General features: G+C 46.2%; 1 protein-coding gene across 2 annotated transcripts in view; it reads right to left on the bottom strand.

Moving 5' to 3' along the window:
• The window catches only part of GJA8 (gap junction protein alpha 8), a 62,708-nt gene that overhangs the window by 24,545 nt on the left and 22,626 nt on the right, over positions 1–15,537 (bottom strand). The window contains exons 6-7 of one of the 2 annotated variants that reach the window (XM_041124712.1): positions 13,944–14,071; positions 1,927–2,020 (exon numbers count right to left, since the gene is read on the bottom strand). The gene's annotated coding sequence lies outside the window, so the exon portion shown is untranslated. Of the gene's footprint in view, positions 1–1,926; positions 2,021–2,468; positions 2,832–13,943; positions 14,072–15,537 lie in introns of those variants that run through there. The other variant, XM_030020543.2, reaches the window with a different exon arrangement.

The following is a 15,537-nucleotide window of genomic DNA, read 5'->3' as shown; positions in this document are numbered from 1 at the left end:
GGTCTCAGACACTGGCCACAGCACTTACCTTCTCCACCAGCCCTTCATTGTGTACCAATTGATCTGGTATGCCTTCTGGGAAAACCTGTACGAGATCAGGCCCTGACAGAGAGATAGGCAGAGGGACAGCTTGCTTATGGATCCCAGTGGACCGAAGCAAGAACTAGATACCAAGTTCCTCAGGCTGTTACCAAATGCAGACTATGGGGACACTACTGACAGATACCACAGACTTCCAGGGTGAGGTGGCATCAGCAGTGTAGGGAATCTAAGTAGGGGTCTCAAGAGCTAACAGTGGGTGCCAGGTGGCACACTGGTACACAAATACCTTAAAAATATCCAGCTGCCTAACTCCTAAGTGGGCAGATAATCAGTATTCATTTCAAGAGGAATCAGGTATTTACTGTCTTCAAGGTGTTTTGCTCCTGATTGTGCCTAGTATGAACAGGGTCAAGGGAAAAAAACCAAAACATTGAAGTGCAGGAAAAGAAATTTTGAAGGCTTGGAAAGAGGCATAAAGGTGAGCAAACGATGCAGAAAGAGTCAGTAAGTGGTTAAACACCACTCAGGGAGATGGCAAGTGTGAGGGGATAGCAGACAACCAGGAAATGGGTACATACAGAGTCTACATGTAGAGGCTGAAACCTGATGGAGAAGCCGCAGAAGGAATATGAAGCTGAGGAACGACAAGGGTAAGGCAGCAGGACCTGGGAGGCAGGAGGCTGGGGACTGCAAGCAGCACTGCAGTAACTGAGGACAAATGAGCTCGTCACTTAGTGTAGGCAAAAAGTCAGGGTTTAGAGGAAAAACTGGTGAGATTTGACAGGTCCATATGCAAGACAGCTTGGATACAGTAAAATGTGTGGTAACATGGATGTCACTGTTGGGGAGAACAGCGGAAGTGCTGGGGGTGAAGAGGTGGTGTTGGGAAAAGGCCTGGGTTTCCCACACATAGAGTTCCAGATGTTGGTAGGGGATGATGGAAGACTGGAGAAATGGGGAGACGCTGGAACAAAGAGATGGTAGTACAAGATGTTGGACAGAAACAAGAGAAAGAGAGCAAAGGGGGAGAACAGTTCAAAAGCACAGGAAAGATCAAAGCTGGTGGTAAAAAAATAAGAGACTCCTAAAAGTGGCTGGGGCAGCACTAGATGTTCCTGTGAGAACAACTTTGGGATTATGATATTGAAAATAAACTTCAAGGTATCCAAGCAAGGATTGGAGAGGAAGAAATTGGCAAAGATAATGTGCATACAGGGAATGTGGAAGGAGTTTGTTCCATTCTGCAAGTTTGCAGCATGTGGAAGTTATTACAGGGACGATTACAAGAATAGTGCTATATAAGAGATACAGGATAATAACATTCAATGAATAACATAGTACAGAGTAGAGCTGTAGCCCAAGAAGAAAAAAATGTGCTGAGAGCTGCATAAACCTATTTTCTGAATAAGATGGAAAAGTAAAACAGCAAGTCAAACTGAAACTTTTCATTGATTTCACTGGAAGTTTCTGTTGTTAATGATAATTCCTTACCCTAAAGAAGTCCCTTGTTTTACCTTTAGTTGTTTAGTTACCAGTTAAAATAGTTGGATCAGTGAAGCTGAAATCAAATTTTCAGCCATGAAAAAAGTGAAGGACTTTGGCCCCAAGTTCTTTGATAAAATCTTCAGAAGTTTTTCTCCAGCAAGGAATTTTAGCATCATGACTTTTGTCTCCAATTCAGGAAGGACACTGCGTCTAGGATCCTTTCTTTAAAAAAAAAAAAAAAAAAAAAAAAAAAAAGGCATTCTTAAACATCCAAATTTCTCACTCAGAAGGAAAATTATTTTTTCCAGCCAGTTCCATGACAGTTTTCGTTGTTCTCCTTCAGTGGCAAGATACTGTAAAAGAGTTTGGCACCAGTTATAGGTTCCAAAAATGACATACCTGCTCAGTAGTTGTGTATCTTTTTATATTCAGGGGTCCTTAGTTCAAACCCGTAAAGAGGACTCTCTGAAATGTATCACTGCAAGTTGCTTGCCTGTAAAAAAAAAATAAATTAAAAATAGCTTAAAAAATTGCCATGGGCCTACAGGTAGCAGTTATGGGTTGAAAAATAATACCTTCTTTTAGTGATAATTAAGATTTGTACAAGAACTACTTAGGCGCTTAATAACCCAAGAGAGAGAAAAAAGTTATTTCTGGGAAAAAAAGAAAGACAACAAAAAACCCTGTGCATTCCTTCCCATTATCATAACTCTGTTGTTTATAGCTCTGGGTACTAACATACTGCAGTCACTTCAGATGGCTTACATTTCCAACTCCACTAGGTACTGAAACGTAACAGCTATCCCAGCTTCTGCAAACCCCATTCTAACACAAAATTCATGTGCTGCTGTGTCAGTCATATCGGCACACCTGGTGCTCTGTAAACTTAGGAGATTATTCCACCCTCGCCTTGTCTCAGGTTAGGGCCATTTCTTTGTTACCTTGCTCTGGACCAGAGTCCCATGCTGGTTGCTGGCTGCAGGCGGTTCAGCCTCCCATGTTCTGCAACGTTTTCTGCAGAGCTGCTCAGGAGATTACACCGGCGATGGCATTTTATCAGTGCTGCTACGAGGTGAGCGCAGACACGATAAGGAAGTGTTAAAAGTCAACGAGGTGCCATTGACAAGGATTGAAGCTGGGCTCGCGCTTCCCCACCGATCATGTGTGCGCTGACGCTGTGCAGTCCAGTCGCCTTCTCACCAGCTGCTGCTTTGGCAGGCGGCACCTTTCACCCTCTCTTTTCAGTACGCAGCCTCCCGTCTAGCCACCCCGCTCATCTCCGCTGGAAGCTGTCACAGCATCAGGCCTGCAGGGAACAAATCTTTTCTTATTAAATCCCCACGGGTTCCCTAGTGAGCATTAAAAAGATTTTTCATTGCTCAAACATGCTGATGGAGGGGTAGTCTGGTTGCTTCAGGTCCTCCCCACCATTCCCGCCCAGAGAGGAAAGCTCTGCTCTCTGAATGACTGCTTTCCCAGGCAAGCATTCGCACATGCTGCCTGGAGCAGAGCAGAGCCCCCAGCAGCATGGCTGGCACACGCCCCACAGAGATTAGCCGCCTGCACAGGCAAGCCCCAAGACTTGGGAAACCTGCTGTGACTAACAGCTTGATTAGGACCTAAGTCTTTTTCCACCAAGTTTTCAGGGGCAGGTGAAGAAGTTCATGAGAAATTTATTTCTTTTGTGCAGCCACAGTCCCTGAGCTGGAACTGTACAAGCAGCCAGCAAGCTGTAGGCTTAACCACATCACAGGGCAATACACACTGTTAGAGCCAAAACATCCTGGCTCCGTCCTTGCCGTGGTGACCATTAACTCCACATAGCAACAGCAAAGATAGCCTAAGTGGCCACAGACTGATCAGTGTTTCAAGACAACCTGAAACTCAGGAATCTCTTCCACAACCTACATAACAAGGATCCACAGATGTACCAAGGATGCTCCCACTGCCTGAGCTACCATAGCTGAGGCCCAGTGGCTCAAGCAGCACTGCTCTGGGGAAGCAATCAAATCACCAGAGCACCACTAACAGGCCCTGACACACAGCAAACCCCCACAACCATTGCAATGAACTAAAGGACTCCATTATATTCCCATGGGGCAGGTGTGGTTGTCACAACTGCCCCCTTTCCCAGCTGGTGCCAATGAAGTCCTTATCAGCAGCCTCAGCACAGAAGCCCAGGTCTGAAAGAAATTCTCATTTCACCTCCAGAGAGGCCCTGCCTGCGTGAGGTTGTGATGCACCAAGGATTTAACCAGGCAAGCTGCATCTTGCCAGTCCTCTGGCACCCTGAATTTTACATTCAGAGAGAGAGAAGAGAGAGACGCTTCTTCTTGGTGTCTGCTTGCTGGAAAACACCTTCTGAGATATCCATGCATTCTGTTTCCTAGTTGTCATAAAGATGCCAGGGGCAAGAAGATTCTCTCTCTACTCCTTCAAATTCAATACAAAACCACATCCCACCAATGCAAGCAGTAGGCTTTACAGGCAGAGCCCCCTGCTCGCTCCCAGGGGAGCTGGCACGTAGGGTTTAGTGCTGAGAGCATGGTGTTGGGGCCAGGCCAGCCCTCACCACGCCATACCATGCTTGCGTTGGCAAGCACCGCTTCCCGTATTGTGCAAAACAGATCTGAGGCTCCCAGGAGACTTAAGGACCCAGTAATATCGTTAAAAGGAGGATGTTTCTTTCCCAGAAGAAACAGATTTCCAGTACAGGAACTCCATTTAAGGCCACTCAGCTGTGGATGTTGCCGTGTTTATATCTGCACAGGGGAAAAGGCTGTGACAGTATCTGAAATGTGTATCACTGTAGGGATATCTGAAAGCAACAGTCACAGGCTATGTGCAGTAAAGACCCCACTCAAATACCTAGCAGATGCTATTTCAGCTTAATCCGAAATGGTTTCTCCGTTGCCTGTAACTTCTATTTCTCCCTCCACCCCCACCCCTCAGGACAAAGGCTTTGTCCAAAGACAGGGTTGTGCCTCTGCCAAGTACCGTGCTGGGAAACTCAGGGGTTTGTCCTGCTTTGGATTCTTCTCTTTTACGTTATTTTTCAAACACAACCCTGCCCCCAGCCAGGGAAAAAATTGCAATCCCTGAACCAAAAGGTGCCAGAGAACAATGGGCAGGAGGCGCCCACAGACGTGGGCAGGTATACATGAGGAAGGACAGGGGGATATCACGGGGGCCTTCATGCCAGCTCCTCCTCAGTGGCTCTGAGCAGCCACAGCTGCTCTAGCCTACAAGCAAGGGGAGCGTGGGCAGCTGCCACGTTCCCCCGGTGCCCTCTCCACGGGGGACACAAATGCTGGGCGCTCCGTCCTCCCCGTCTCTGGAGAGGAGCAGGCCTACGGGAGGGAGTGGAGCGTCCCTCCCCCTGTGATCCTGCCGCCAGCTGGTGTTCCTCCCTTGCCTGATGGTGCCCGTGAACGAGCCTTTGCCACACGCACGAACTTCCTCCCTCCCTTTGCCGCTAGAAACACAGAGTTTTTCCAGAACTTCAGCACTTTTGGAAAGGAAAAGAAAAAAATAGATCTGAGGGGAAAAAAAAAAACTTAATTTTGAGAACTGTTTCCTTTGCCCAACATCCTCTGGTACAGTGGGCCCTGCTGCTGGGCCGGGTGTCCCCCCGCTGGGTTTACAGGCCTCGGCAGCGCTCGCATGGTGTCCCCCCGCTCAGGGAGCCACGTTTGGCAGACCACAGCACCCACTGCCCTGGGGCACGGCTGTCCTCAACCTGGCTCCTGACGGGCACCCTCGGGTCCTGATTCCTCTGTGCCACCAGTCCTCAAGCATTTTGTTGAGGGACCTACCAAGCTCCTCACGGACCTAGCAAGTACCTCATGGATGGTCGTTCAATGTCTGCTCCCAGCCCCCAGCAAGAGCAGCAAGTTTGCCGGTCTGGCAGGCTTCCCCCCAGCATTTTCACAAGCAGTCACCTTACCTTCTTTGAGCTTCAGGGAGTTCAGTTCGGGGTGAAGGGTAGGTCAGCTCTTATCTCATATCTACACATGCAGATGTAACCCTTACCAGTTCCCTTTCCAGCTCTGAGAGTTCCTGCCTGGCGGCACAGTGAAGACCACGCTTTCCCCGTCTGCTGAGGCCTTTTAGCAGGAGACAAGCAGTGCCAAAGAGCCACAAAGATTTCCTAGGGACCCCCCCAGCATTGAGGAAAGTCCTGAGGGCATCTCTGACCCTTCTCCTCTGCAGCCTTTGATGCAGGGCTCATGGCTAGGGGAAGGAGCAGAGCCACAGCCCTCCCTGGTCCAGGCTGATGAAAGCAGCCCCGGGGTGATGCTCAGGGATGACAGGAGCTGAATGAAACCCACACACAGGACTCTGCAGGCCCTGTGAGATTCGGAGATTACGGAAAGCCACCCTGGCCCCCTCCTCGTTCTGGAAAATGTTTTTAGTGCAGCTGAGGTGGATTCAAGAGCTTGAGCTACAGGATTTTGCGGTTTGTTTAAGTAAATACTGCTTTTGTCAATTTCCAAATGTCTGTTTGCACACAGACTGTCCTAGCATCCTGCCACGGGCTCCAAACATTCATCTATGGAGAGATTTTTCTGGGAACCTGTGCCTGCATCCTTGCCTTGCTTTCTGACCATTTTCAGACTAATCACATAAATATGAGCCCACATGGAAATTTAGGTGTGAAAGATTGCGTTCTCCAAAGCCTTGCAGATGTATGTGACTTAGGGACCCCTGCTCAGACCACCGCTACCTTGTCCTAATCACAGAAGATCACACTCAGCTCAAAGTCCAAACTAGCAAATTTTATCTAACCTGGTTTCAGGACAATCCCTCAGTGCTGAAGGCTACCACAGGACAAAGACACCAAAAATGAGTGGGGGTGGGTGGGAAGGGAACAGTGGAGCAGGCAGATGCAGTTGGTCCCATGTGTTTTCTTTTCTTAAAGATAAAAATTTACCCCAGTCAAATGAAAAATCAGGAACAATGCAGGAATTTTAAAAAGGCCCAAGCTGCCACCTGACTCAGCGTCTAGGCAGGATATCAATTAGCGAGGCTATTCTTTATTCCTCTGCTATTGTTTAAGACTGGCCTCCCTCATGACAGCAAGAGGCGTGGGAACACAACAGCTTTGGTGTTAAAAAGCGCTTTTATCACTAGGCTGAGTAGAGGGGTCTCTGCGAACCAGAGATGGTGTATCTGATAGTCAGGGAAATGCATTCAAACCAAAAGCCTTATTCTGAGATCTCCAAGGACCTGCTAACAACTCTGAAGAACAACAACACGATGCAGCACATCCCCAGACCAGCATTTCTTGAGTTGTATTCAGGCTCTGGTGAGTTCAGACAGGTGCAGAAAGAAAATGTCTCTGCCTGCTAAAAATTCTTGGATTTTTCCTTTGCCCCCAATACCTGCTATGATGGCTGCTCCTATAGACATACCCACCCTGGTTTTAAACAAGCCAGACTGGATTCTGTAAACAGTGTGGCACAGGACAGAGAACAGGCTCGCCACCCGTGTCCTTATCCTTCCTCTTGAGCAGGTTTTGCTGGCCAGATTGGGCTCCAGCCTGCAATAGCTACCACAATAATGTCAGTAGGTGAGGGCATCTCCTCCTTATTCAACAGAACCAAACAACTGTAGGGTGGCATGCATCGTTGCCACTCAAATTATCCAGGTGCCTGCAGCCTACCAACAAGCCAACACAAGTCCCTACCAAATGAACTGACACAGTTACATAGATTCCTGGTAGCTCCAGGCAGGAAAAAAGCAAAATCTTTGGTTTCCTGGTAATTCTTGATGCATTAAAAAGCAACACATTTCAGTACTTGAACACATCTGATTTGGCTTAATAGGGGGCAAACAGTGACCACCAACCAGGCTTTCAGCCAGCCACAATATTTCTGGCTCCCTTCAGGGCTGTACAGCTGGCTCCTGATTTTATGTTCGCTGTAGGTTTGTTCATTTGCAACAGAATCTCACATGTAACCACCTTATATATATATATACATATGGAGGTCTTTGTTTTCACCTACCCTTAAGATAAAATAAAAAAATGAAACTCCTTCAGGCACTGACTGGACAAACATCAACATATTAATTCACTTCAAAGACACCCCAAATGAAAGCGCGCAGTGCACTGGAGAGTGGATCTCCAGACATAGGGCATGCTCTCTGTAGACACTAGATATTTATTCCAGCATCTAGAAATACTCTGCAATATTACTTCACGTGTCTCACTGTGTGAGAATATGCAGTTTAGTAATAGTGTGACTGCACCAACTTTTTTGCAGGCTTACATGTTTCAGTTTCATTCTTTCCATGCATTTTCCACCTTCCCAAAGTTTAAAAGCAGTTTAACATCCTTGTCGGCGACATGGACAGTGGGACTGAGTGCACCCTCAGCAAGTTTGCCGACGACACCAAGCTGTGTGGTATGGTCGACATGCTGGAGGGAAGGGATGCCATCCAGCGGGACCTTGACAGGCTTGAGAGGTGGGCCCATGCAAATCTCATGAAGTTCAACAAGGCCAAGTGCAAAGTCTTGCACATGCGTCAGGGCAATCCCACGCACAAATACAGGCTGGGCGATGAGTGGATTGAGAGCAGTCCTGCAGAGAAGGACTTGGGGGTATTAGCGGATGAAAAACTGAGTAAGAGCCAGCAATGTGCTCTCGCAGCCCAGAAAGCCAATCGCATCCTGAACTGCAGTAAAAGAAGTGTGGCTAGCAGGTCAAGGGAGTTGATTCTCCCCCTCTACTCCACTCTTTTGAGACTCCACCTGGAGTACTGTGTTCAGCTCTGGGGCCCCCAGCGTAAGAAAGAACCTATTGGAGTAGGTCCAGAGGAGGGCCACAAAGATGATCAGGGGGCTGGAGCACCTCTCCTATGAAGACGGGCTGAGAGAGTTGAGGTTGTTTAGCCTGGAGAAGAGAAGGCTCCAGGGAGACCTCATAGTGGCCTTCCAGTACTTAAAGGAGGCCTACAGGAAAGATGGGGAGGGACTCTTTATCAGGGAGTGTAGAGATAGGATGAGGGGTAATGGTTTTAAACTGAAAGAGAGTAGATTTAGATTAGATGTTAGGAAGAAATTCTTTACTGTGAGGGTGGCGAGACACTGGAACAGGTTGCCCAGAGAAGTTGTGGATGCCCCATCCCTGGAAGTGTTCAAGGCCAGGGCTGGATGGGGCTTTGAGCAGCCTGGTCTAGTGGAAGGTGTCCCTGCCCATGGCAGGGGGCTTGGAACTAGGTGATCTTTAAGGTCCCTTCCAACCCAAACCATTCCATGATTCCATTCTATAAATAGGACTCAGCCAAGATTCTCCTCCTCTTGTCTATGACAAATGGACAACCAAGCTAAACTTAGATGTTTTTTTAATAGGTGATAGCCCCACTTCTGCAAGAACCATGTTAGCACACAAATACTGTTTTTCAAAGATGATGGACATGTTATCTCAGGACTGGTTATTTATACTGCCTCCATGCCAGCTTGCACTCAGTGCCTAGCACAGAGCAAGCCAGGCACCAGACTGGGAAGCTGAGGCCCAGAGCCTGGCTCGCTCTGACCATACAGGCACCATAGACGCAACAGGCTGGAGCCACTTGGCTCTGCAAAAACAAACCCTACTCTAGCACTAACCTGCACGTCAATCCAGAGATAAACAAAGTAGCTACTGCATCAGCTCACAAGCTTAGCAAAGATGTCAATTATGTCCTTTTCCACATATTTGGGCAGTCAGGAGTTGAGGAATCCATCATCTTACCCATTACTCCACAGCCCAAAAAGCAATCCACTAAATGCAGCAGGTTGCAATTTAAGTGACAGCTCCTCTCCCCTTGAGCTCAGTGGCATGGTCTACATGCTACAACCCCCCACAGGACTCAGGGCATGGTGTCTCACAGAGCAGGAGAAATGGCTTTTCAGGACTGTCTCAGAAATCCCCTGGCACATGAAAAGAAAGATGTCAATTTATGAAGCACTTCAACAATTGTTCCGTAACTGGAACAGGAACTTACAGGCAAGGATAGTCTATGTGAAACCTGTGGACAAAGTATCCTCTGCCAAGGGAGTCCCAATCAGGGCACAATCTTCCAGAAGGAAGAAAACAAATCCAGAATGTAGGTATCCATTTTTTAGGAGTCTTTCTTGTTGAGAAATCTGGCCATGAAAATAAGTGTTGATACACTTTGCTAACTGAAAAAACTCAAGCAACCAAAACAAAAAAGCTACTCTGACAGACCTGCACCTAGAAAAGCAAATAACATGTGTTTTTAAACATAGAAGACTCTTCCTCAGTGAGCAATCTAACCCCCCAAATTAGGAATGTTATTGATGCCTTGGGGCTTATGTGCCGTTGTATAATATTACTCACCAGATACATACATAGGTAGATAGATACATTTGTGCTAGTCATGAATTTGGTCGTGTTCTTGTCCCTATCCACGTCACTACTATATATTTTAATATGCTTTGGGACATATCCCTTTTTTTTTCCTGTGTTAGACAGGCAAATAATTTCAGTAGTTCCCTTTTTTTTACTTTTTCATGATCTATAACAAAGAGTCCTCCTCAAACCAGGCCACTTGGACTCCTTAATAGCTTCATCTGAGGAATTTTTGAAAAATAAGATTAATAATTTCTCTTTTTACTACTTTTCTTGATATGCTGAAGAAATCACTGTACACTGATATGATTTACCTGTATAGAAGCTGCTGCACTGACCTCAACCTGCTACAGATCATCTGCTCCCAGCAACTTATAATCATAGCATAATTCAGATGCGAAGGGACATCAGGAGGTTTGAAATTCTTGCTATTTAACTTCAGCTGAGACCAGCCTTCCTTTTTGACACTAGTTTCCCCAGCAGTTCATCTTTACTACCAGTACTAGACAGACTAGGAGTCTAGCCTGGATTGTGGCAAAGCTGAGGAGTGTTATAGCTCGAAGGGCAGCCTATTATCAGATAGAGCAATTTGAAGGCTGCTCTATGTAACACAAGCAGCCTCAAACAGTCCCAGAGCTCAGAGGGCTTTAAGATAGCTTAAGGTATGCAAGTGGTGGGTTTTCTCTGCTATGTCCCCATTCTCCTTCACTGCAGCTTACAACCCTCTCCAGAATGAATTTCTCCATATTAACCACACTAACTATGTCACCACCTGTTCCAACAACTGGAAACGCTGCAGGGCATTTCTGACCATCACCAGCTGGGTTCAGCAACTTGGACAGGAGGTAACAGCAGAAGACTAAAGGAAGCAGGAGGCCCAGATATTTCCATCTTTGGAGATCTCTGGCCATTACCAAGGCCAGATAATATTAATGTTGGCATCACATTAAGTTTCTTCAGCTCCATCTTCTTTTTTCATAGCTGAACCATCTCATAGCTTTGTTGCACTTGGAAACAAAAAGTGAGCTCCCATCCAGTTCAGCACCAAGCAGACTGCCTGCACAAAGCAGGCCAGATACCACTCCACAGATCACCATTGACCTCTCTGTGGATTCCTGTAATGCTGTTCTATTTGCTTACACAGCTGCAGGCTACTATTTCACATCAATTCGGTAGCTGAAAGATAATCTTGTGTTATTCCTGTGCTGGCGTTTCTGTGTGGGTCCACTTTTCAGAGTGGAAAATAATTCTTTTTAACTATATGAAGTGATTTCTGAAGATATCTTTTTAAATGTAAGGATGATCACACAGTTCTGAGCAGAGGAGGAAAAATGGAAAGGATTGCTCACGTGGAAGGAAAGTTTTGTCCCCTTGACTGGAAAGAATTTGACTGGTAGCCTGGCTTGGATTTGCCCAGACCTATGAGATAGGAATGGGAGAAGAACTCCTCTCAAAGGTTTTTGGGATGGGGCTGTAGGGAGCACAAAAGAGAGCACCTCCTGTGACCAGTATGGGCAGCCACAGGAGCTCCAGGAGAAACGTTTAAGTCAGGTTTAGATTTACCCTGAATTGTGGTGCTTGGGGAGTTCTCCAGCTCTTAGGAATCCAATGGCATTAAAGCACCAGCAACTACTCTCAAGGCAGCATTCCTCATGTTTTCCAAACAATTTGGGAACTGCAAATCAGTGCAGATTTCTCAGCTCAGTAATTGTGATGTTGCCTCAGCATTTTTCTATCAGTATACTTCAAAGCCCTTTAGATTTTCTCCCCAAATGCAGCCATCCATCCTCCTCCAACAAATCTCAGACCTCACTGATTATTACCAATAGAATTATTGATGTTAGAAATGCTGATGCAGGAAGATGAGGCTATTTAAGAGTGTTTTACCAGATGTTAGTTGAGTGATACTGCATCATTTCATGCAGTACATAGCAAAACCTCTTTCTTCCCTGCTGTGTTAAATTGTTACTTTCCCTGAGAGAGAAACGTGGTTCTTCACAAAGCTGGCCTGAGAGAAAAGTGGGGAAAGAGTGTGGGAACAGCAAACAACATCAAGGCTTCCCATTTCCCTATTCTCTGCTTCTTGTGAGCAATCTTGCAAGGCTTTTAACCACTGCAATTCATATTCTGAAGTGCTTTTTCAGTGGGAACATCCTGTGGTGTCCCTGGTTTGGTGACAAAACTCCTAAATACTGAGTGCATTGTCAAAAATTCAGTCTTGGGTTCTTCTTGGTCTGAAAGAACCAATTTACTTTTCTCATTCAACAGACATAGGATAATTATAGGAAGCCCCCACATCATACCATGTGGGTATCACATGCAAAAAACATCTATCCTACTAACGTGCATTGCTTAGGCATCTCTGTTTCTCATACACACAGAAAGCCAAAACCAATCATCCCCAACCAGGAAAAAAAATTGCTTATTATTTTAATAGCTATTTTTGTCACATCTCAATTGGGGGTAGGGGCTAGTTTTTAAGGAAAATAAATTTCAGTTTTCTCACCAAGAAGCCAAAATCCGTATTTGAATACAGAACTGCAAGATTCAGCTCAAAACCAATGAATTTATAGCTACTTCAACTTGTTTCAGTCAAGTTTAAATATCTCTTCCTTTTCCACCATCTTAAGGAAAACAATAAACATCAGCAAACAAAGACAATCCTGTCTGACATCACTTACTGTCCAGATTTTATCACCAGGTTTCTGCAGGAGCTCATACAGGGGTCTTAACACAGTGCAAGCCCACTTTGATATCATCTGTCAATCACCAAATCAGAGAGATGAAAAAAACAGCAACCCACAAATGAAACATCTCAGTACAGGCTAGCAATTTTGCATGTAGTTTCCTGCTAGGTGTGCCATGACCACACTTCATCTTTGCCTTTGCTAGCGTTAAAAACAAGAAGCTACAGCGTGCAAAGGACCCAGTGAGAATGCAGTGCCTGGATTTATACAGAGCAGTCGGCAGTTAGGATCGGAGCGGAGCGCATCGCACTATGTATGAGGAGCAAGGGGAGAGATTTTAAATGGAATTAAATGGGAAGTTAGGTGGGGAAAGGCCTATGTTAGGCCATTGGCAGGGCTTCAGCTCTCGGAGAATTTCCTAGCCTCCTCCCCACTCCTCATAGCTTTAAACATGAGCACTGCTTGTGGCCACCTGGAGAGCCAGCGTGGCTCTCTGCATGGCCTCGGCTGGCTGCTGCGGAGAAGCCAGGGCACTCACTTCCTTGCCTTTGAGGCCGTAGGAGACTCAGGCGCACACCTGTTTCCTCTGCAGGCTGCCACCTCTTCTGGGCAGGGGGGGCTGTCAGAAAAAGTCGAGCAGGCGGCGTTTTACCAGGAAACGCAGGTGTCCAGAAACACAGTTAAGGAGATTTGAATTGGCAAATTGTTTCACCCTTCCAGAAAGCAAAACTGGATACAAACCTTTTCCAAGCTTTCCTCTAATAAATACTCAGGACACGAGGCTGACAAGTATAGGTGCCTAATGCATCCCTGTGAGCCTATGTGCCTTTATGCAGCCACGCAGAAGGTGCAGCATGAAGGAGCAGGGCTGCCTGCTTCCCTCGCACTGCTCGAGTCGACCTCATGGCACACTTTGGAAAGGGAAGCCCCTCGGAAGGCACCTTCCCTGCGTGCCGTGCACCACCACGTTGCTGGGAGTTAGTCTAGCTTTTGCCAACAAAAGAAATATAATTTTATTCTATGCACGTGTGTGCCCACGCACACGCACGCTTTGCATGTGGATATTTGGTCTTCTAATATAAAATGTACCCTTCTAATCTGCTTGGGCCTGCAGTGTCCTCCTGCCTCCTCCATTTGCTGTAATTTGCATTGTTCACAGAAGGCTTCAGAATCCAGCCAACACACATCACAAAATTGGTAGGAAGAACCATTACTCATAAATTTGTGCAATTAAGTTCTTAATTTTACCCAGGAGGTCACGTCTTGAAATGCTTTCAGACCATCACAGAAGAGAACAAGCTGGCTGGGAGCAATAAGCACCATCTGAGAATCCTCCCCTAACTCAGGCTGTTTACTTTTCAGTTTCACTCACCACCATCCAAGTACATGTCTCTTTTTCCTCGAATCCTTTTACTGTTTCTTCCTTTGAAGTTGACTTTCAGGGAAAGCTCTAGAGATCTTGGCCTTCAGAGCAGATTCAAGTCCTGATTTCTCTTCCCCCTGTGGAGAATGTACAGTACAGGCTGATGTGGTTCTACCCCACAGCAAAACTAGCTGGCTTTATGATGAGACGTGTGCCTGTGATTCTTTCCACACTGGCAATATTGCTTAAGCAGCCTTTTTCTAAAGCCTCAAGCTTTAGAGCTGGGAGATCTCACAGCAGCGCAGCTACCTAACCCCACCACGGGACAGCACGTCCCAGGAACCGGGTGCTGGCACTGGCAACCACACCACGTGGCAGCATGTCGCAGCCTTCTGGGGTGAGAGGTCCCCCAGCATCCATTTGTCCAGCTGGCTAGTAACCTCTGTCATCCCAGAAGTTTCAGAGCAACCATGTTGGCTCCTGGTAGAAAAGACAGGAGCTTCAACAATCTACAACCTTTTCCGATCTATGACATTTGTACACAGAGGGACCTTTATGCACACGAATGGCCCCAAGCCGTAACTATATCAAGTTATTCACATGACCAAGTCTTTGCAGGATCCCAGCCTCAGGGACTACTGAGAGTCCAACAGTCCTGAGCAACTGACAAAAAGACTCTCACAGCATACATTTGGGGTTGAAACACTACTTACTAGAACAAAGTGCAGATTAAGTTATACCCGTCCAGATGACACAGATTCCAAATAAGTGCAAATAAAATATTTTCCATTGCCAGAACACCATCATGTGATTTACATGTGACATCCCTTACAGCAGAGGCGATTGAGAAGTATATCGACTAGCTGCTGTCTGCCTCAGAATTCCCCCAGCAAAGCTGGCCTAGCTGGCAATGTAGGGTGCTTAACTTCCAGGCTATTAAATCTCACTGAAATCAATGCAACTCAAGAATGTACTTAAAATTAAGTAAACGCCTACGGACTCTTAATGAACTAGGATGCTGCACTCCTCTGTGTGCTTCTTTGGCTGATTTGTCTACCAAGGAAATATCTTGGACAGAAATTAGAGAAACCTTCTAAAAGCTGTAAGAATACCTTAAATAAATGCAAGATTGTTGCATTTACATTAAAACTACCAAGTTTAAGACGTAGTTTCTTAGTCCCTTCCTGAGATCATGCACTCACTTTGACCCTCTTATAAGCATCTAACCGGGATAAATTAAAAGGAACATATAAACCAAGATCTTCTACCACTTGCCGATACAAGATGCATTATTGCCCTAGGCCTCGGAGAAAACTGTAGCTTTGCATTCACACTTTTAGTTAAGCTAATGAGGAGAAGAAGGAAGAGAATTTTTGAGGTGGGCTCTTCTTCCTTTCATCTGAAAAGTGGTTACTGAGTTGTTCAAAGCTCGTGTGCATAGCTCTGTGGGCTCAGTACCTCTCAGCGCCTGACTTTTTAGAGACTACTACTGCACCGTTGAAAGGAGAGGTGAGTTCTTCCTATATGCTCCCTGGAAGCAGGTTAAACAGTTAGCAGAGAGCCCTCTGAAAAAGGGATGTGGCTTTGCATTAAGCAGAGTTTT

This window comes from Aquila chrysaetos, chromosome 7 (genome assembly GCF_900496995.4).
Source record: "Aquila chrysaetos chrysaetos chromosome 7, bAquChr1.4, whole genome shotgun sequence".
Classification (NCBI taxonomy): Eukaryota; Metazoa; Chordata; class Aves; order Accipitriformes; family Accipitridae; genus Aquila; species Aquila chrysaetos.
The sequence above is the reverse complement of the archived record's forward strand: the minus strand, read 5'-3'. Positions and strand labels throughout refer to the sequence as shown.